Below are 20742 nucleotides of genomic sequence, written 5' to 3' on the forward strand. Positions count from 1 at the left end.
TGATCTATATATATTCAGGTTTCTTAATGGGACAGTGTGTAATATTTAGTCCCTTCTTGTGGTCCAAAAATGTTTCATTTAGTAACAAATAAGAACATTGATTTGAATACTTGAAAAAAATACCTAAACTATCGCAGCAATGTCAAGCTTATAAAGAAAATCAAAGGTAGAAAAATGTGTATTTCCTTGACATAGTGGAATTTCTACCTAGAGGACACTGCCATTTTTTGCTTGGAGTCTTGCTGCTACGTTGTACTCTGTGGCACTGGTTCTCGTTGGACAATAGACAATACTGTACCATCTAGTGGTCAAATGTTACACACTGAGGCTTTAAGTCTTTTTTTCCAGTATTATATAATGTTCACCATCCAGAAAGATGCAATGACCAAAATAGTCGTTATTCAATTTAAAAAAACCGATTTGGCGCCTAAAATCGGTCATGGAATTGAATTGACCTATCCAAGTAAATACTATCACGTATTTACTTGGATTGGATCGATACCAAAATTCCATGTATTGCACACGCCTATAAGGTGCACTGGACTATAAGGTGCATAGAATTAAAACTACAGTAAGGGTTAGAGTTGCACTGAAAATAAAATCCATATTTGTTTATTGGTTGATCAGTCACTAATCACAATCGATAACATTGAATTGCTACCCTGGATTCTATCCAGCAGTCCACTGGGGACGGACACAAAACTTGAAAAGACATTATATTTTATTACATTATCATACTACTTTCAGTCACAGTACCATATTTTTTAAGTTATTGAGCGAGGCCGCGATAATTTTTTTTAGACATTTCATGATTACGATGACGCTTGAAGTCATTCAAGGGTACTAAAAGGTTTACAAACAATTTTTACCCGAGTGTTGTCCGAATTTTTAATAATTGTAAATTGTAATTTCTGTTTTTCGTTTTATATTCGGAATGTTGAATGTTGTTAAATTTTAAAATTCTCACTGAGCCGAGACAACGAGACAATTTCCGATGATTTTTATGTGAAGATTATTGGTTGAATAAACTAACTAACTAACTAACTACTGATGCGGGGCACCTGAGTCTGCTCCGTTGGCACCAACGGCCTCGGACGCTGATTGGCTGCTGATCTCTTTTTAAACCCCCGTCTCCCTGTCAACGATTGTCAGTTCGTCTGAAAACCTCAGCCCCACGCTAGGCAAGCACTTTTTGACCGCTGACTCAATCCTGTCCTGTTTCCCGTTTGATTCCTGGCGCCGACCTCTTTTCTGAACTCGATTACGTTTCTGCTCCACCATCCCTCGCTCTCGACGCTGCCTTTGCTCGCCACGGAATCGCCACTTCTGCGTTCTAAGCGGTCTGCTACCCGTGACCGACCATCACCGGATCGGGGGTGCAAGCCCTTTCCTCCTTCTAAATAAAGCTGAGTAAAATGAATGCAAGTGGGTCCCGTTTCTGGTCTCTGAAAGGTTCGTGGTACAGGAAAGATTAGGGACCACTGATATACAGTATAGTATTGCTGGCTAGCAAAGCATTTACCAAGTGCACAATATTCTGAACTGAATAAAGGGAAAGGCATTGTTGGAAGAATTTAGGTCTTTCTGAATAAATAAGAGAACGACATTGTGGGAAGTAATTGGGTCATTCTGAATAAATTAAGAGAAAGGCATTGTGGGAAGCAGTTCAGTCATCCTGAAAGATATTTAGAAAAAACGCAGCTATGTATTTAACAGTTTGTCACTTACAATGCTTGTTTTGAGCTGAGAAAAAGTGAAACTTAATAATATGCAGATTTTTAATGTTGTTCTGTTTTCTCATTTCTCTAACATGTATGGTACTGTGACTAAAAATAATTGTGATAATGAGATACAACCAAGTGCCTTTTCAGGTTTTTTTCTGTATCGCCAGTGGTCTGATGGAGAGTATCTGGTGCTCTTCCCACTGCAATCTAGGTTCGAATCCCGTTGCATCCAATGTAATGCAATTGTAATGAAAAAAATCCATGTCCCTAGCGACCTGGTGGTTAGGATTTGGTGTTCTTACCATTGCTATCCGGTTCGATCAATGGCAAATTGCTAATTCGTGAGAGATCACCACAGGCAGTAAATAGCAGCCAAAACATGTCAATAAACCCAATCCCCTGATTTACAAAGGGATGTTTTCAAGACATTTCCATCAGTGCGGCATAACTCCTGTGTGTTTTTGCCTTCCTGCACAGCTTAGATGAGGGATTACTGGAATAGGCAGATCGAGTGCCACTGAGTAATCCATGAACATAACAACCCATAGCCCATCGGCTTTAAGATCCTCGTCACTTTGCCAATCACATACCTGACGCGTGATTGGTGAGCATTTAATCCCATCCATTAACAACTCTCTCCCCAGTGATATGCGTCATGCAAATGATCCAAATCATGTTTAATGTGCTCTGATTTCAAACCGTCATACTTATTCAATTGCCCTGATTAGGTTTTGTGCAGTAAAACCTGTACGTTAGGGGTAGGCGATACTGGGAATTTTATAATCTGTCAAGAGGTGTCACAGAGACCCAAATACAGGACACAAGGGGACAGAGTACAAGCGACTTAATTAAACCCCAAACCCAATGGCGGATAGAATGGTTAGTTTGATTACTTCGTTGTGAAAAAAAAAAACACCGTTATGTAACGGCGTGATTTCTAACCAACCCCCACCATATAAGTACTGGTTTATTAGGATAAAAATGACAAATATAATTTTCTCAGGAGGTAGAGTGCTCGTCTTGGGATCAAGAGATCGCAGGTTCGATTCCCGGCTCCTCCGTGTTATATGTCAAAGTGTCCTTGGGCAAGACACTGAATCCCTAATGCCCCCAAAAAGCAGGTCGGCGCCTTGCATGGCTGCATGGCCGCTATTAGTGTGTGAGTGTGTGTGTGAATGGGTAAGTGTGAAGCACATTGTAAAGTGCTTTGGAAAGTCTTCATTGACTTGAAAAGCACTATATGAATGCAGACCATTTATCATTTATGTTGAAATGTTTGAGAAAATTTAATGGGATGCGAGTGCTGCGTCAAATGACTTTGGCACTTGAAAATACTGTAATATTGCTTCATTTGAGGACTCCTTTTATGAACTATGAAACAATTTTATAAACGACAGTGCAGCGACAGAGAGCATTGTGTTTTTATTCATCTGTATTCCTAAAATTGTTGACAGTTTACCAATATGACCCCATTAAAGGTCAACAATAGCATGTTGAAGATGAAAATATACGTCAAATATCGATGAACACATGCAAAAATCAATACTATATATGCTTTATGAGCTCATCGGGCCACCAGGTACTTGTTGCATTGTTTTAGATGTGTTATTGAAGTTATTTATCATTACACTTCACAATTTTGGGATTTTATTTTGCATAATGACAGATTATTTTTCACAGTATAATATGAATGGGTCATTCCTGTTATGCGGTGCTGTTTGAGTCCCAGCGACATTTTTAAAAATAGTTTATGTGGAAAAGGGACTTAAGATTATTCATAATACATGTATACAAAGTACATGACTAATCTGAGCTAAAGAAAAGTGGTATATATGAAGGAAAAATTAATTTTAAAAAAATTACTCCAATCTTAGTACAGGTACACTAAAATGCTATGTCCCCAGTCATGGTCGATTGACTTCTGTTACAAATCGAAGTGGGAAAAATCCAATCAATTCATGGTGTTTCATCGTGTCTGTATTGCCTTCATGATACTAATCCTCACCTAATGTCTATTTTAGTAATTAGCTCATTTTTCTTGTTGAAAATCTCCAAAATATGTTGTGTTCCAGTGTGAACTGCAACCCTGGTTATGTACTGTAACATCCAAGAGCAAGTACCACTCTTTAATCAACCTTTTTTTCAATGCTTTATTTTGCTTTACTGATGAGGGAAAGCAAAACACCTCAACCCAGTTACTTATTTAGAGTAGGGACCAACATTTTTTTGGATAATACTGTTAAGAAAACATGTTAAACATATTTTATATAAATGATCGTATCTTAGCTTTTTTTTATCACATTATTAGTATTGGGTAACTTAAGCATAACATGTCCCCCCTGTTACTGCTATGCACTATGGCCTATGTCATGTGTAAAGTAATTGGTAAACAAAGAGAAAATTTTACAGAATTATATCCTGATCTGGACTAATATAGTTATCTTATAGTTTTAAAGTCCCATTTTAGATGAAATGTTGAAAACATTGAATAATTAACATTTCTGGAGATTACCACACTGAAATGGCATCGGATAGTGAGAATGACCAGAATACTATACTGTACTATTTGTACGTATATGGGCGGCGCATCGGCTGGGTGGTTAGTGGGCAGGTTCAGGGTTCAAGTCCACCTACCGCAGCCTCCCAGTGCGGAGTTTGCATGTTCTCCCCCATGCTTGCGTGGGTTTCCTCCAGTTTCCTTCCACAATCCAAAAACATGCATATCAGGTTAATCGGCCGGTCCAAATTGTCCTTAGGTGTGAATAAGTATGTGAGTAAGTTGTCTGTCTCTGTGTCCTGCGACTGGCTGGCAACCAGTGCTCACTGCCCGAAGATAGCTGGGATGGACTCCAGCACCCCCGCGACTGTAGAAAGGATAAGCGGTGAAGATAATGAATGGATAGTATGTAAACTATCCATGTGATGAGCGTCTTAAGATATAGAGTGACTAAAAATGTACTTCGTCCTTGCCCATGGTGCTGTATTATTTTATTTAACTAAACATACGTTTAGAGACCGAATGACTTTCCGGTCTTCCTGTAATATATCTTGGAGGAAATGAGCTCGACGTGCTGCTTCTGCTGCAAAGCAGGACAAATGGCAACCGGCATGCACATTTGTCTGACCGTCGTAGTGTTCATTTGCGCTCTTGCTGTCCACTCCAGTTCATCTTTCAGTGTTTGTGTATAAAAGGGGAAAAAAGTATCTGGTGTTTCTGTATGGGAAACGGATCAACCATTGGGCGCGCCGTGTTAAAAAGTGCGGTCTCCATAGCTGTTTTCATTTCTGTATTAAATACATACAGTATGTCACAAAAGTGAGTAGACCCCTCACATGTCTGCAAAACAATTACTATCGTGTTTATGAGAACATCACTGAAGAAACATTGCTTTGACACAATGAAAAAAAGTATTTGAAAATAAGCCATGGCTTACTGGAAAAATATCCTCTGGTCTGGTGAGACAAATATTACTCTAGTTGGCTCAGATGGTGTGAAGTATGTGTGCCGCCAACCAGGTGAGGCGTACAATAATGTTTTTGTCATGCCTAAAGTCAAGCATGGTGTTGGTAATATCATGTTTTGGGGCTGCAGGAGTGCAACTGGATTTGGGGAGTTGCATTTCATTAAGGAGAAGATGCACTCAAGCATGTACTGTGAAATACTGGAGCAAAAACTGGGTCGCAGGGCAATGTTCCAGTCCGACAATGACCCCAAATACACCTCTGAGATGACCAAGGATTTTCTAAAGGGGACAAGCATGTCTCCAGAACTGAAACCGTTAGATCATCTTTGGGGCATTCTCAAGCGTAAGCTGGAGCAGCACACAAATTTCAATATCCCCCAGCTCCGTCCTGTTGGTATGGAGTAGTGGAAGAGCATTCCAGTGGCGATTTGTAAGACTCTAGTGAAATCCATGGCAAGGAGGAAGTAGTTCTGCAAAACCACATTGGCCACCCGCAATTGAACTTCAGGAACTTTTACTTTCGGGTGTACTCACTTTTGTTACCAGGGGTTTAGCTACTAATTATACTACTACTACTATATTTTGAGTTTGTTTGAGGGGACAAATACATTCACACTGCTTTTAAAGCTTTATACAGAATACCTTTTATTGTGTCAAAGCTATGTTTCTTTGGTAAGCTTCAATCAAACGTAAAGATGAAATCAGAAATGTGAGCGGTGTACTCACTTTTGTGACATTCCGCACATACCTGATTATTGGGCACGGGTGCCCTCTGCTCCGGTTGCCTTACAACATACAAGCATACAAGTGTGCGTATTTAAAAAAACAGTGGCAGCAAAGCCGATTTGGGTTATAATTTATTTAGGTATTGCTTACAAATTGAAATACAAACTTGACGGAGTTTGTTTTTCAGCCTTCATCGAGAGGCTGCTCAGTTTCCATGTTCTTCCGCTTTGCATATGAATCGACATACTCTTGCGTACACCAACACTGAAAGCATCCAATGGAGGAAAAGCAATCCATTTCACCCAAATATATTCTAAGTCTTAGGTATGACTTGGCCAAGGCTCGGACCTGTGACCGTTCAGTCTTGGGGCAGGCACCCAACCCTAAGACCCCCGAGCAGGTCAGCCATTTCACATCACACACGAGGGCGCACAGCACTATAGGGCGCGCCGCACAATTTAAGGAAACTCAGACTTTTATGTGCGCTTTATGGTCGTGAAAATGCGGTAAAATGGATGACAGGGAGGAAAAAAACATCTGCTTGCACATACTGATGTGTGCCTGTTAATCTGCTTCTTATCTGCCTCATCCATCCATCCGTCTGTATTTGCGTAATGAATTGAATTTTATGGCTCGCTGCATCCCTCTCTATTTTTTGTTCTCGTGTGCACCTTAATAAGACAGCAAGAACTCGGGCGACCGGCATTGAAAACGGAAGGAAAAAATGGAAATTGACAATAAGCGAGGGGAAAGAGTTCATTAAAACAGCAGCGTGTTTGCTCTTTCTTATTTGCTCGAAGTGCAGGTCTGCTAAATTGTGAGCTCTGTTAAAATGCGCTCGTGTGTGTATTTGCGTTAAAGTTCAGGCCGAACGGGCAGATTAGGTCACATGAGCGGTGACGGACAAGAGGGCTGTGAAACATCACGTCTCTGTTTTGTTTTTAATGACATATTACCAATAATTTCGAAAGCATATGCACCCGACATATTAATTCTGAAGAGCAACAGCATGATAAAAAAGAGAGAGAAAGAAAGAGCAAACAGAGAGAGAAAGAGAAAATGATAAACAAAGAGAAAACAAGAATTAACAAGTAAGAAACAGATAGACAGAGTGAGAATGAAAGAAAAACAGTGAGTCACAAGGAAAGAGTGAGGAAAGGAGAGAAAGTGAGAGAGCGAGAGAGCATGCACAGGAGAGATAGAGGGAGAAAGAGAGAGAAAAGGAAAGAGACAGAGAGCAAGAAAGACAGAGAGAGAGAGAGCGAGAGAGAGAGAGAGAGAGTAAGTGAGAAAGAGCAAGAAGGTAATTGAAAGAGAGCAAAAAAGGATGATAGAAAGACAAAATGAGAAAAAGAGCACAAAAGAGAGTCAAAGAATAAATCAGAAAGAGAGAAAATAAAAGATGATGAAACAATAGAGAAAAAGAGAGCGCTAGAAAGAGAAAAAGAGAGAGACTGAGAAAGAGAGGAAAAGTGAGCAAAAAAGAGGGAGAATTAGAGATGGAAAAAAGATAAAAGGAGAGAAAGAGACTGAAAGAAAGATAGAAAATGATATAAAGTAAGAGAGCGAGAAAAAAACAGATCAAAGGAAAGGGAGGGAGACGTAACAAGGGAGTGAGAAAATAAGGTAAATAGAGAAAGATGGGAGAAAGAGAGAGAATACAAAAGAAAGAGAGATAGATAGAGAGAAATAGAGAGATAGAGAGAAAGATAAGGAGGAATACACTAAAGACAGACAGACAGACAGACAGACAGACAGACAGACAGACAGACAGACAGACAGACAGACAGACAGACAGACAGAAAGAAAGAGAGCAAAAGAGATAGAGGGAGAAGAGAAAGAGAGATAAAGAAAGAAAGAAAGGGAGATAGCGAGAGAGATAAACAGAGAGAGAGAAGAGCAGTGAAAGAGATAAATAACGTGAGAAAATAAAAACAAGAAGTAGTAATTGAGAGCCCCTTATTGTTGTATGCTGGCTCTTGGCGCTCACATTAAACAGTCGTCTCATAAAGCCTTTTTGGTCGCGAACGACACCTCGACTACAACTTCACCCCCAGCGCTCGTGACGTTAACCTGCAACGCACAAGAAGGATTGCATCGGGAGAGCGTAACCACCAGAGACATGATGAAGCGAGCAGGAGATTAGAAGAAAAAAAACCCGCAAGCCAGGGAAGAAATGAGCTACCTGCCTGCCTCATTTGTGTACATATCGTTATTCTTTCTTGGGAGATTTGTTTGCTTGCCAGAAGCACAACAAGTGATATGTGAACGGACAGAGGAGACGGAGAGCAAAGGCGCTGTGGATAGATGCTTCTCAGGGGAAGAGCTTTTTCGCGTCGGGGGTAAATAAATGCACCTCATTATTGGGACGTGCACCTCTGCAGTGCTCTGGGTAACCAATCACAGTCTGCGCAGATTCAATTGTTTCTTTCAAATCAGTTTGAGGCTGCAGCCCCGTCTCATCTGTCTCAATAGGAGTGAGCGTTGGGCAGCTCTGCGCATAGCAACTGCAACCCCTAGTGGCAAAGGGGGGGTTTCTGCATGGGGGCCATGGGAGGGAGACCAGCTATTGGGACAGAGGTGAGTAGAAATGGTACTCGAGTAAAAATACTGTTACTTCAGAAGAGGGGTCTCCAACATGGTGCCAATGGTCATTAGGGTAAGGACAGTTGAGGTGCTTGTGAGCCATTTCTGAAAACAGCTCACCAGTGCTGGGTCATTGTGATTTTCTTGTCAAAGGATTTTTTTCATTGGTTGCCTGAGAAAAACATGTACAGACGCTGCCTGACCCATGAACGACCGTTCGTGAGTTGAATATGTTTGTAAGTTGCTTCAGTCCTATATTTTGCATGTTTAAGGTTTATATAAGTAACCTGTATTGTTTTGTACTAAAACATTTCATAAAATAATATGCTCAATAAAGATAAATAAAGTTCAGTTTAACTTACTTTTGGAAGAGGTCCTCCTCCGTGGTAAAAATTGGCAGACAAAAAACTTTCCAACCTTTTTCTCAACCGCATCAAGCTTTCTTATTGCACTTTTGCTTCAAAAGAAACGGCTCGCCAAACTTTTACTCTTTACACCAAACATATTGAATGCATGCACGAGATATTAAACAATAAGAATGTCAAAGTTCTTAACGCGCTGGAGATACAGTATAGTATGTTTACACACTAACTAGGAAAAGGAAGATTTCACCTTCGGGGTGGATGCTGGGTGAGCTCTCACAGCGCCACACGCCGGAAGTGGCCGAAAGAAGCAGTACAGTAATGTCCTGTACTCAGAAAAAGGTGCACACGATACAAAATCTAACTTACAGCAATGTCCAGATATTTTTCGACATGCATACTTAGAGACTTTGAAAAGAAAAGAGATAAAAGACTATCAGGGTGAATTGGCCCAAAAATTGAATTACAAAATAGTGCTTAGAAAAAGTGGCCTAGGTTATAATGATAATAATAATAATGCAATCAAATAATAATGCATTGTAACCATAGTGCAGTGGAAAAAGGGTAATAATAATAATAATATTATATGGGTTCCAGCTAACAATCAAGCAATTAGCAATCAAGCAAGTCATCTGACCAAGTTTCTGTTTTAGAAATGCATATCAATCTGAGTGCCCTTTGCACTGATTAGAAACAAAAAGGGCTACAAAATAATGTGACTCAGGTCGAAGTAAAAAGTAGTCATCTAAATAGTTACTTGAGAAATAGTAAAAAACGACTTGGTGAAAAAACTATGCAAGTACTGAGTAACTCTTGCATCGTCTCATTTATTGACTTTTTTTGAACTAATCTATCGGATCATTAGATCATCTAAGTCCATTCAATCATTAATACATTTAACGTTTGTACGGGTGTTTGAAATCCTTGAAAATGCTTAAATTTCAATGTTGTGTTTTAAAGGTTAGGAAAATGCTAGAATTCTGGGTGACGTGCTTGAAAATGCTTGAAACGCTTGCCATTGCCATGTTTCTTGGCAGTCTGACTCTATGAACCACGCTATAAATGAAGTTTTTTTTATGTGCGTGAAAATGACACGAACACATGCTCTGGTGGCTTGTCATTATAGCGTTGTCATGTGACAGTTTGTTCTGGTGAAGCCTTTGTGTATTAACAAAATACCCTATATATATATATATATATATATATTTGAGCCTACAGCTATATCCACTGCGCACATAGTATAGTTAAAAAAAGCCTTCCCAACCCTGCTCACAACGCCACATGGGTTTTTTTTGGGGGTCACTGATCAGTTCTAAATAAAAGAAACAAGGTCACGTACAAAATAAATGTGCCTTACCAGAGACCACCTTACGCGTGCTTACGTTGAAGACATTTCACAAACAGCTTCAATGTAGCCTAATATTTCTTCTTCAAAAATTTACTCAAGTAAAAAGTATGTGATTGTGATTTAGAAATAATCCCAATCGTACAAAAATGTCCCAAACTCACTCAAGTAAATTAAATGAACTAAATGTAACTTGTTACTACCCACCTCTGTTGCTGGGACAGAATGAGTGGAAGGTCTATGTGCAAATTCTACAATTCAATCTTAATTCTTCTCCAGGCTGTTGTCCTCAGACCATTTGCCCTTTTACCTAATCTGACTGGAAATAAAAACAACCGGAATAATAGCAGCCAGCAGTATACGTCAGAGTAGAAAAAAGATGTGACTCATCGCAAAAGAACAAAATGCTTTTGTGTTATAAGCACAATTTTCCTTTACCCAGGGTTTATTTTAGGTTCTGAGCTTTGGGGCTCCCAGAGTGTTTATTTTTCAATTTTTTTCATCTAAAGTGATCAAAGATAATTCAACACTGTTCAGGGTTGTCACTTCACTTTGTGGTTATCAAAAACACTCTTCCTGCATTATGCCCAGATTACACACATACATGTAGAGAAGATAAAGCATGGAGTATGTTATACAGTAGCGCTGTACACATTAAGCTAATCAATTGGGCTAATTTGTGTGATAATATAACAAAAACTAACTCAGCGAGAAAAAGGTTAATGAGCCCTGTCTTAGAGTGTGAATCCACCTGCGTACTCGCGGTTTTCGTTTTTTTATAGGAGAGAAGTGTTGATAGTAAGAAAAGGACTTGTTTCAAAATTGTCTGGAGAGCGGGTTTGGCGGTTGTATTTTGCCTTAAAATATTCGATGTGGCTCTCTAAAAAATAAAATAAAAAGATGTTTTCGTTCATGGCTCTTTGGTTCAAATAGGTTCCAACCCCTGAGTTAAATAATAACATGAGTACACGTTAGAGTAAAACAAATATGTGATTTACCGCAAAATAATAAAACACTCTTTTGTAACCCCTTGAAAAACTATTTACGGTCAGATAAAAGTAGAGCAAAGGAAGAGTGAAGTACGCTTTGATCAGCGTAGAAAGCACATATTTAGCTTGAGGGAGCGAACTGAGAAGTGCGTGGTGTTTGCCATGATGGATTAGCGTTGGATTGGTTTCATCACTATTTCATCTTGTCTGATCTCTTTGTGTCGGACATTTGTAGACTAACTTGAACATAATGTAGATCCCGACAGACTAATTCACTTGAGCCAAGTTAAGGTTCTTTTGTATGAGTAAGGCATTGTAGTATGCATTCGAAGTTTAGCCTTGTTTTTTTGGATCGACCAGTTCCATTAATACATTTTTGTATATGATGTCATTATGGTTCATGCTCGGATGAGCCGAAGCAGCTTTGAATTGACATCCTATATCGATTACCAGCCAATCACAATAATCAAACAATTAAATAACCATATCATGCAACGGTTAAAGTGGTGCTTCTCAACCTTTGGTCTTTGATCGTCTTCATCCAAGGTCGCAGTGATGTGCTAAGGGAAGAGTCTTGTGTTTGTTTCTTTACCAGGTCTCTCTTCGCAAGTCTCCGCATCTATGTTAAATAATTTTTTCATGGGGTCATTTGAGGGCCTCCTACACTTTGTGTCTACTCTTCATACTCAATGCCTATACTCTATGATTAATGCACTGTGTGAAGGCCAAATTTAAACAAAAACTGAGAATGCCATTGCCCCCTGGTGTAGGGGAAGTGCAATTGCACTTTATTCTGGATTTTTTCTAAAAAAAGTTCAAGTCAGACGCGCCCGTGCCCCCCTTGACCGAGTCTTGCGCCCCCATCCCAATATTTGAGCATTTGAGAACCACTCAGGTAAAGGGATACTGTGTATTATTTAGCCCCTCCTTGTTGTAAAATAAACATATTTCCTTAAAAAAAAAATAATCATAATTATTTAAATAATAATCAAAATTACACAAACTAACATATAAACGTGCCTTTTTAAAAGACTTTTTGGTCAAGATTTTTTATTTTTTTTATTTTACATAACATGAAGCTTGCCTAGAGGGAGCTGACTTAATTGGTAGCTATCCTGCTGCTTTGGGTACACCGAGAAACCAAACACATTGTGAAAGGCTGGGCAAAATAATGAGAAAAATGATGCGGTTTGGTTACTTTGAGTCTCCGTGTGTTGTATATTCATTTTTGGTTGATTAGACAATGCGGTGACATCTGATGGTCTAATATTAAACATTGTACCTTCAAACATTTGGATGTTTGACCACTGATCCCATTTTTTGTGAGTTCTCAACTTCAAAAATTGTTACCTGTGGAAATAAAAAATACAGTCAGCACTAATAGTTTTGAAACATTAAATTACCACTCGCCAAAAAAAATAAAAAAAATCCGCTAGATATTATTTTGAATGTTCCGATTTCCTATTGTTACCTAAAATTCAATTACAATAATAATGTTGTGATTTCTAAAAGCACGTACAGACACCATGAAATTATAGTTTGTATCCCAAAATTTAACATTTGTTTATGATATGTAATTTATATTATTAAACATGACCATTTATTTTGGTACTTTAAGATGAATAAAAGAGTAACCTTCAGAATATTTTCAAATACATTTTTACACCACAAGATAGTCAAGCACAGTTAAAAAATGAAAAATCATGTCCGTTTGGAAGGAAGTTTTGCTCATGTCAACTATTTTTTCCCATTGTATTATATTCTATTCTTGTTTGGGTAATTAAAAAAAAACAGTTTTAAATAATTGTTCTTGTATCACACTGTGACATCTACTTTTTAAACTATTTTCCTGACTGTTTGAGTCAGCTAGGAGTAGAAAATGTGCGGGAATGCCCAAAAACCCATGACGATTTACAGTATACTGGAGAGCAGGGATACACACGCATACACAAAAAAAAGTGAAACAAAATCATGCTCTCGGGTCAGACACTTTGAGTTCTGTGGGGGAGGAAAGGATATAATTGTTGCAGTTTTAAAGATATGTCGTATTTTACTTATTTTCAAACTTCTCAAATTTTCTCAATTTTGTTCATTGGATGTATTTTGGTCATTAGGCTAAAACTCACCGATTCCTTATCCACCTGGGTTGTCGGTGAACAAGTTCATATGGTGTGTCTTGGGCAAGTACAGCCGAGTGGCACCATCAGTCACTAGGGCAGATTTTTGGAAAGGGGTTTGCTCACCCACATGGAACAGATACTGTAGTACTGGTTTTCTAGTTTACCAGTAGCAAGAGAAGCCCTCTGACTTGACACCTTCATCATGTTCATCTTTTGTACATTTGTCGACACAGTTAATTTAAAACACATATGATAAAGCATATTGTGTTTGCAGGAAGAAATTGCCTTATTTTGTTACTTTCAAATGGACTACATGACTCTAAGTATCCCACTTTGTACTTTATCACTTTGAGTATTTAGTGTTAATCAACCCCAGGCTGCTCTGGTGGTTGAATTTTGTACCATTTTAGATTACAACCATAGGTAAAACATGCTTGGATGCACTTTGAGCTTTTATGTATTGATTCTGGTGTTGCCAGTGGGGGATGTAGCTCACTTTGCCAAACATTAATTTGAAAGATTTTTTTTCTGTAAATGTGTGAATCTGCTGTCTGCTTCCGTGGCCTTATTTATTTTGGATTAAGTCAAGTCAGGTCAACTCATGTTAATTTGTATTGCCCTTATTCACGAGTCTCAAAGGTCTGCACAGACCACAGATTAATGTAAACCACAGACTATTAATACACCATCCCCTGATCTAAAACCTACATGAGGACAAGGAAAAACTCAAAAACCTCAATATGATGAAAATATAGAAACCTTGAGAAGGGACTGCACATGAGGTAATCCCCCTTCCAGGATGACCAGGCTGCAATGGATGTTGCAATAACAATTAATACACAGGTATCGTCAACAGGAAATATAAATCATTCATAAGCTATAAAATAGAAGTGTGTTTTAAGCGTAGATTTAAACAGTTCCACTAAGGTTGCAGATCGAATTTCAGGGGGCAGACCATTCTACGAATGGAGAATGCTCTCGAATCTGGGGTTCTCTCCTTGGCCCATCGGATCACTAATAGACGAGCATTTTCGGAATGCAAGCGCCAGTTCGGAAAATAGGGGGAAATTAAATCTGAAAGATATGGGGGAGCAAGTCCATGCATGATTTTTTATAATAAACAACAAAACCTTAAAATCACATCTTAAGCTAACAGGGAGCCAATGCAGGTTACCCAAACTCAGGGTAATGTGATCAAACTTTCTTGACTTAGTTAAAACCCTTGCTGCAGCATTTTGTACCAGCCGCAGGCGCTTTATTTTGGACTTCGGGAGAACAGAAACTAGTACATTACAGTAATCGAGACGGGAGGTAACAAACAATCTAACTATAACGGAAACATCTAACATCTAGTATTTTAAGTGTAATGACAGAATAGAACTTGGAATGAGTTGTAGTAAGTATGCAAATGATCAAGTAATAGAGGGGCCTTAAAATCAAATTTTGTTCAGGGGCCCATGATGGCTCTGGCTTTCACACCAGAAAAATGCAAACTTCCAAAGTGTTCTTTGAAGCGGACATAGCAACACGGTGGGTGGCAAAAAACAAATATATTGTCACCTGTGTCGCCATTGTCACAGCGGCGGTCGCAGAAACGACTCTTGGCTACAGCCTTTCAAGAACTCTATAGGTAACACACAGTCAGCGAGACGTTTTAAATAGAGTCTGCCTATTAATTCAATTCAGAGTCCTCCTGTGGGTTACAACCGGAATTATTTTAACATAAAAAAACATGTCAAGTAGGATAAAAAGGTCAGTTATGAAACACTTTATAAAAATAATTGAAAAGGAACAGTCTTTGTGTGGTAGGTAATAACCTTAACTGACCTTATTTGTCATACAGAGCAAGTTTTTTTATAACAGTGGTTAGAAACCACCGGGCCGTGGGTCATTAAGCACATAAAAAAATACTTTGTCTTATTTTTTGCTTCAACAATACAGTAAAGACCCGTTCACACAATGTTATGAATCCAGTTGGAGGGGCTTAGCCTAGAGGCAAAAAGCGCGACCAGGTTAGGTTTAGGTTTTTATCATCAAAATGCAATGCTTCGATGTTACGGTCTGATAACCTACGGGATATCACAGCTGAAGCTGAAGGCAAAACATTACTTGTGCTAGGTCAGAAGACAGAGAAAAAAAAGCTGCCGTTGCTATTAGTTGTCGTTCTAAAATCGGAGAAAAAATGTTAGTAATCATAAAATGTAGTTGTGCAGGATCACAACGGGGACTCCTTATAAAAGAAAACACAGGTTCTCGTGTTTGGAGGAGAAAGAGTACTGAATTGCATTCAAACACCATAGCCCCTATGAAGCATGGGGATGGAAACATCATGTGTTGGGGCTGTTTCTCTGCAAATGGTCCAGGACGACTGATCTGTGTAAAGGAAAGAATGAATGGGGGAAAAAACTCCATCAGCAAGGGCATTAAAGATTAGACGAGGCTGGGTCTTTCAGTGTGACAATGAGGCCTGCCAGGGTAACAAAGAAGTGGCTTTGTAAGAAGCATTTCAAGGTCCTGGAGTGGTATAGCAAATCTCCAGAGCTTAACCCCATAGAAAACCTATGAGGACACTTGACAGTCCTCATTGCCCAAGGACAGCCCTTAAACATGACTGCTCTAGAGGAAATCTGCATGGGAGAATGGGACAAAATACCAGCAACAGTGTGTAAAAATTTGTGAATTTACAGAAATCGAGTAACCTCTGTTATTGCCAACAAAGGGCACATAACAAAGTATTGAGATGAACTTTTTGTATTTAACAAATACTTTTTTTCCCATCATGGTTTGCAAATAAATTCTTCAAATCCAATACTGTTTTTCCACCATTCCTTGTCCCTAATGGTTGAGCTGTATTCATGTTGACTATTACAGGCCTTTTCTAATATTTTCAAGTGGGAGAGCTTGCACAAATAGTGGTTGACGAAATACTTGTTTGCCCCACTGTAGAATTGTGTTACGTGTGTAAAGAACAAACAAATGTTTGCTGCGTTGTAAAAAAAAAAATATATATATATCAGCTAGAACACTTTCGTTTGAGTTTAAAGCCCCCGGGCATCCTGCCTCTTCACAAGGTTTTTGGTTGTAAGCGGAGGCACCAGAGTAAGCTCTTGACCATTCAGGAGAAAATAAAACTCCTGGATATGCTCCGGGAAGGATGGATTTACAAAGCCATTGTACTGTGAATGCTTTTCCGGTCCCCCTCAACATAACAACCGGATATAAAAGTCCCTGCCAAAGGCATTATTTCCATTTAAGTTTATTCACAGCAAGCTTTTTCTATAGATGGCATGTTTTGAATTGTTCAGGACAAGGTTGAGAATCTGCTAATATAAAACTTGGTAAATTACCCTGCAACCACAAACAAATCTATACTCTTGCTCATTCACATGTACAGGTGTTACTTTGAGAAAGTATTGACTAATAGAAAACAAACTGTTTTTTTTATTTTTTTTCAAAGGACTTGTACGAAATTTGGAACCTTGTTACTCTCTGCCGCCATCCCCTGGCTTAAAGGCATGATGCTGCCTGGGTCAGTTCATTCATGATGCGCGTGCAAGTGCGTGCATTTCTTAGACACGCTTGAATCAACTCTACTTTTTTCAACTTTCTTGGGTTTTGGGTTAGAATTTGGACTGTACTTGCAGCTCCCGCACGCAGTTGTAGATGTCCACGACGCCTTCGCGCTCCGCCATGTCCAGCATGATGTCGATCAATATAAAGCAGCCCGTACGACCCGCGCCGGCGCTGCAGTGCACCACCATGGGCCCGGCGTTGCTCAAAGTCTTGGACTTGACGCGTCGGATGAAGCCCAGCAGCCCCGTGGAGTGATACGGCACGCCGTGATCCGGCCAGCCCGTGAAGTGGAACTGACGGATCTCGCGGATTTCGTGAGCGCCTCGCTTCTCTACAGCGAAGGTCCGGATCACGTACTCGGACAGGAGCTCGGTCTCGATGAGCGTCACCTTGATGTCTCTGTAGATCTCGGTGTCGTCCGGCCAGTATTTACAACACTTCACCCGACCGACTTCCACCAGGTTGGTTACCATGACGATAGCCGCTGTATTCTCCTGCCACACCATTCGCCAGTAGTCCAGTACCGTCTCCTGCATGGGGCCTTGAGTGGCGATGTAGTGATTTGGCCTGTGGTAACCATCAACGTAATTTGCATTAATGTAATCGGAGCTCTGTTCGCCCTCCAGGGCTTGCAGCCTGACACGCGAGTGATCATATGCAATAATGTTCCCGTATCGGTTCTTCATGCGGTTCTCGTCCTTCTTGGCGGAGTCCCACGGCGCCGACTGTCCCTCGAAGAAGCGCTCGTACTCCTCCTTGAATCCGTACCCTTCGGCGCACTTCATTTGCGTGATGTGCTGCAGCAGGTCGGCGACGCGAATAGCAGGATGCAATTGTCCGCTCTGGTAGGGCACGTCTGCCGTTTCGCGTTTCCTCAGCGAGTGCGACTGCACCAAACTGCTGGTGTCGCTGCCCATGTTCTGGCTCTCGTCTGCCGGATAGAAGGCGCTGGTCGGGATGGAGGTGCTGAGAGTGTTGGCTTTGGGCAGCGTGAACGATGAAGGTGACGATCCAGCTCGACCGTTGAGCGTGAGCGCGCACTCGCTTCGCGCGTTGAGCGTGAGCGCGCACTCGCTACGCGCGTTGATGGTGGTCAACGCGCACTCGCTGCGGGCGTTGAGGGCGTGGCTATGGGTGTCCATGAAGGAGAGCGCCTCGTCGCAGTTGGTGCCCTGCTCCGTGTAGCTCTTGTCCATGGAGTTGACCATCACCGTCATCTCCTGCCGAGTGCTGTTCAGCGTCTCTTTGCGCTTCTTGGCCAGTTTCCTTTTCTTCATGAGGAGCACCACGCCCAGGAAGATGATGACAAACAGCAGGATGCCGGCGATGACTCCGGCGATCTTCACCGTGTGGTCGGTCTGCTTCTCCGGCTCCACGGCGTCCGGCTTGTGGGTGGCGGCGCCTGCGAGGTGGTGGTCTCCGGCCGCCGGGGCGATGCGCAGATACGGCGTGGTCAGCTGAGTCACCAGAATGGCGGCTTTGGTGGCGACTCGGACGCAGTCAATTTTGGTCTCCCCGTTAGCAGTGCTGACAGCCTGATAGTAGACACTGTAGCTTTTCTGGGGCAGCAGCGGTGCGTTCCAGTAGCCGCTGTAATTCCTGTTATCGCCCACGGTGAAGGGCTGCGGCCCGTGGATGGCGTTGGCCGGGAACTGGGCGGCGAAGTAGTAGTTGGACTTGAACTGCGTGGCGTTCCGGAAGTGCATGGGCACCGGGTAGCAGCGCAGGATCTCGGCCGTGCCCCGAGCCCTTCTCGGACGCTCCTCCTCTACCACCACCTGGTAGGCGCTGACGGGGGCGCCCCGGCTCTGGGCGGGTTTTAACAGGACCGTCACCGTGCTGTCAGTCTGGTTCAGCGAGTTCTCCTGGTCGTACGCCGGCATTGATGGAGCTGAAATCCTGGTGGTGAACTGCGTTGCCACGGCCGGGCCGTAGCCTTTGACCGTGCTGGCGCGAAGGGTGAAGGAATACGTGGATCCCGGGTGGAGGCCCGTGAAGGCGTGGGCGGTCTCGTTGCCCGTCTTGGCCACTTTGCCGCTCTGGTTGGAGAGATCCAGCTCGGGGTCGAAGGAGCTCACCGCCTTGTAGGAGATCTCATACTGAGTGATGACCCCGAAGGTGTGCACCGGCTCCCGCCACGTCACCAGGATCTTCTCCTCGTAGGCGCTGCCTTGGACCGACTCCAAAGGGACGGCACCGGGCACGTCTTCATCCGTCTGCACCACCAGCTCGGCGCTTTCCTTGACGCCTTCGGGGTTACTGAGCACCAGCTTGACGCTCAGGTTGGTGTAGGGCGTCAGGTTGTGGATGGTGTGCTGCGGGTCCCGGGCCTGCGCCTCGTAGCAAACCTCCTCCCGGGTCTCGTCTTTGCCGGCAACCCGCGATCGGTACTGGGCCGTCAGGTTGTAGCTGTGGCACCGGGTCACGTTATAGCCCAGCGGCTCCCAGCGTATCGTCACCTGCCGGGATTGGACGTCCAGGACCTCCAGACGGCGAGGCCCGTGCATGGGCTCTGCACATCTGGTCCTAGCTCTCAGCGGTGGTCCGGGAGCACCGGTGCCACCCTCGAGAGGCCTGGTGAGCAGAACGCTGATCTCGTATTCGGTGTCTGGGTCCAGGTGCCCGATTTTGTGCGTGGTCTTGTCGACGGGCTGCAGGTCGTACATGGTGCCGGACACGGTGCGGTACTCCACCTCCCGGTCAACGATGGGGCCGTCGCCGTTAATGGAGTTGGCATTGAGCTGTATCCACAAGTAGGTTGCGCCCACCGCGGTCAGCTGGGGTGGTGCGATGGGCACTGGAGGCTGCTTGATGTTCAGCTCGCCGTAGTTGGACACGCCGACCCCTTTGTCCGAGTGGACGATGCATCGATAGCGACCGGAGTCTCCTTTGGTGGTGTTCTCCACGTCGAAGGTGCCGATGAACCGGCGGTTGTTCCAAGGTTTGGTCGCCTTCATCGGGGCCTCCCCAGCTCAGTAGCCTAGATGGTAAGGCGCCCGCTTTGAGACTGGGAGGTCGGTGGTTCGCGCCCCGGCCGAGTCATTCCTAAGACTTAAAAAGTGGTTGGCGGCGCCCTCTGTTGGCTGCGGCTGCATCGGCTCGCTACAACGGGTCAGGTGCAATCGACATTTCGTTCTGTGTACATTGTTACACAGAATGACAATACAAGGAAATTATTATTATTATTATTAAGAAAGCTGCTCTATGCTTACTCAAGTTTCATGCTACACTTACAAATAAAACAAACAGAAATGAAGGGAGAAGCATAACATCACTCTGTAAGATAACAGCAGATTGGCGCAGCATAAAACAAGATGGGCATTTTTAACACATACTTAATAGAGAAAATATTCAACTTTAAAGTTTTTAAGGATTATTCGAACAACCCTAGCCACCTGTAAAGCCGTCTTCCTTTGACCATGTTTTTGTTGCATTACACATGACAGCAACATCTGAGGGACCAATATAAAACACACTCCCTTTAAGAACAGCAGAATTTTTTTTATCAGCACTTTTTGTGTGGAAGACCCCATTTGGCCTAACCTCACCCGGACCCTTGCTTGAGCAGCCTCAAACTCGATTGAGTTTGAGACCCCTGGTCTAGAGTCACCAACCACAATAGGCAGAGCATTGTTTTTATCCTGTTATGGCACGACACTCGAAAATATAGTCACTGCATGTAAAAGGGTATACACGCGATTTGAGGATCTGTGCTCCATTGTGTCGTTGGGATGGAGTGGAGCTGACTGGTGCATGGTCTCCTTCCATATCTGGCTCAAAGGATAAGCTCACGAAGGCACGCGCCGAAGAAACGTCTGCGCTCATGTGCCTGCCAAACTCATTCTCCTCACCA

At 42.3% G+C, this 20742-nt stretch overlaps 1 pseudogene; it reads right to left on the reverse strand.

The window, feature by feature from the left end:
• Positions 1-16936: 16936 nt before the first annotated feature.
• LOC148371552 (receptor-type tyrosine-protein phosphatase mu pseudogene) lies at positions 16937-19851 on the reverse strand (annotated as a pseudogene).
• Positions 19852-20742: the final 891 nt, after the last annotated feature.

Source organism: Urocampus carinirostris, chromosome 2 (assembly GCF_059441175.1).
Source record: "Urocampus carinirostris isolate Australia breed hairy pipefish chromosome 2, RoL_Ucar_1.0, whole genome shotgun sequence".
In the NCBI taxonomy this organism is placed as follows: Eukaryota; Metazoa; Chordata; class Actinopteri; order Syngnathiformes; family Syngnathidae; genus Urocampus; species Urocampus carinirostris.